Raw genomic sequence first — 2,587 nt, forward strand, 5'->3', positions numbered from 1 at the left:
GACAGAGGCCGGTACGTCTTCTTCAGCACAGCAGCCTGAGAACAGTTCAGCTGCACAGCATTCTGAGCCCTGTCCTTCATCATCAGCACAGCACGATCCTCCTGTTCATCAGCCAGATGATGAGATACACGTGCAGGGTATATATTGTCTTTCATGTAATTTTTTTTTATTTTATTTTATGTATATTTATGATATAGTTACTTTTATGTATTTTTTGCAGACGGATCCGGGAGAGTACGCCTCAGACGCGGACCCACAGTAGTACGAGATGTGTGGCAGATGCGTGAGGGCGAGAGGATTGTTGTGGAGTGCAATCAGCTAGGTCAGCCAATTAAGAAAGCTGCCTGCTTATTGACTTCATTTTTGGGGACTGTTGCTCGGAGGCCTCAGCTATGTCCGTTGGGCTATGCAAAATGGAATGACATGCTTCCAACGTACAAAGTTGAGCTCCTCCGAGTTATAGAGGTAATGAATTGATGTTCATACTATATATTAATTATTAATCATTTATATAATTTATTTCATTTAACTTTTTTTTTATAGAGCAAGTTTGTTCTCCCTCCATCCACTCATGATTTTGTAATGAAGTCTCTCAACCGCAAATGGAAAGAATATAGAGCACAATTGAAGAAGGACTATATGAGACAGGGTATGACAGAGGAGGAGGTTGCTAGGAATTGTCCTCCTGATGTACCACCTCATCAGTGGATGGAGTTGGTTCATTATTGGTTCTCCGAGAGGGCACAGGTATATTATCTGTTTATTATCTTTTTTTCCTAAATATTTTATAAAAATATTGATTTTTATTATATATTGTATATATAACAAGTTTTTTACTTTATTTTACAGACTTATTCTGCTATTGGTAGAGCTGCACGAGCAGCTCAGTTTGTTCCTCATACATCGGGGTCGAAGAGTTATGCACGACTCCGACAGGAGTTTGTATGTTCCTTAAACTTTCATAATTAACTTTTAATTTTTATGTTCAAATATTTATATAACTAATATCATTATGTATCGTGGACCATGTCTGTATCATGATACTCATATATTTTTTTAAATTATCATAACTGTTTGCTTAAAATTGAAATTATTTGTGTAGGAGGATGAGCATGGGAGGGAACCCGGACAAGTGGAGTTTTACCGGATGACTCATACTCATCAGGATGGTACTTTTATTCGAGATGAGTCGAGAGATTTATATGTACGGCATTATTAATATTATATTTTTTGCAATGATTTAAATTTAATTTTGTTAGCTATTAATGTATAACTCTTGTTTTCAAAAAAAATACAGGAGAGGGCTACATCTCTCATTGCAGAGCGTGACGATGAGTCCGCAGCATCTACGCAGCAGAGCCGTATCGAGGCCGAGGTATTCATAGAGTTGATGGGACCAGAGCGCTACGACCGAGTGAGGGGTTATGGAGTAGGAGTCACCCCCACTCAGTTATCTGAGGTTAGTAGATATACGCAGCATGCTGCAGCAGATGCTCAGGATTCACGCGTTTGCAGACTCGAGGCGGAGATACAGGAGATTAGACAGAGTCGTGCCGCTGAGATGGAGGAGATGCGACAGAGCCGTGCCGAGATGCAGGCCATGAGGGGACAGATTGATCGCCTTACATCTTTATTAGAGATGTATGGTTCATCTCAGGTAAACACATAATATTAAATATATATTTTTATATTAATTTAATGATTTATATATTTTATTTATAGATATGCAAATCATGCTTTTGATATGTTTTTTGTAGGCTCCTGGCATATCAGGCACCCGTCGAGATAGCGGCACGTCACGTGGAGACAACGACGACCATCCGCCTGCAGATTGATGTTATTTTATTTTTGTTATATTTTTATATTTATTTATATTACTCTTGATTGTAATGGACGATTAGTACTTTATTTTTATTTATATAAAATATTATCTTTTGGTTTGATTAAATTTTCTATTTCAGCTTGCTTTTGATGTGAATGATGGTGATTGTACAGGTGTGAATGTGAATGTGGTGATTGTACATGTTTATTGTATTGTACATGTTTATTGTACAGGTGTAATATGATTTTGTACAGGAATGTATTGTATTATTTTTTTTTTTTTAGATAATATCTATATTTTTTTTTTCCTCTTAAAACCTTTAACGACGCTTATAAGCGTCGTTAAAATTATTTTAACGACGCTTATAAACGTCGTTAAAGACAAAAAGCCGACGCTTCGAAAAGCGTCTTGGTAGACTGTACTGTCACGCGAGGTCATTAACGATGCTTTAAAGCGTCGTTAAATTTGTCTTTTGCGACGCTTTAAAGCGTCGTAAAGATTTACATTAACGACGCTTATAAGCGTCGTTAAATTTGTCTTCTATGACGTTTTAAAGGGTCGTAAAGATTTACATTAACGACGCTTATAAGCGTCGTTAAGACAAATTTAACGACGCTTTAAAGCGTCGTTAATGTAAATATTAACGATGCTTTAAAGCGTCGTTAAAAAATAACGACGCTTTTAAAAAGCGTCGGCGCTATTCGTCCCCACTCTTACATAGTCGACGCTTTGCCGATGCTTTTTGAAGCATCGTAAAGCGAAATA

General features: G+C 37.1%; 2 long non-coding RNA genes across 2 annotated transcripts; both read left to right on the plus strand.

Annotated features, from left to right (window-relative positions):
• The first annotated feature begins 595 nt into the window (after positions 1-595).
• On the plus strand, positions 596-1,205 carry LOC140855522 (uncharacterized). Its single transcript, XR_012138430.1, has 3 exons — positions 596-747; positions 850-942; positions 1,103-1,205. It is a non-coding gene; the product is annotated as an uncharacterized lncRNA (long non-coding RNA).
• Positions 1,206-1,402: 197 nt separating this feature from the next.
• On the plus strand, positions 1,403-1,948 carry LOC140855420 (uncharacterized). The gene is made up of 2 exons (XR_012138354.1): positions 1,403-1,657; positions 1,758-1,948. It is a non-coding gene; the product is annotated as an uncharacterized lncRNA (long non-coding RNA).
• The last annotated feature ends 639 nt before the right edge of the window (positions 1,949-2,587 follow it).

The sequence above is a fragment of the Elaeis guineensis genome, chromosome 2, assembly GCF_000442705.2.
Source record: "Elaeis guineensis isolate ETL-2024a chromosome 2, EG11, whole genome shotgun sequence".
In the NCBI taxonomy this organism is placed as follows: Eukaryota; Viridiplantae; Streptophyta; class Magnoliopsida; order Arecales; family Arecaceae; genus Elaeis; species Elaeis guineensis.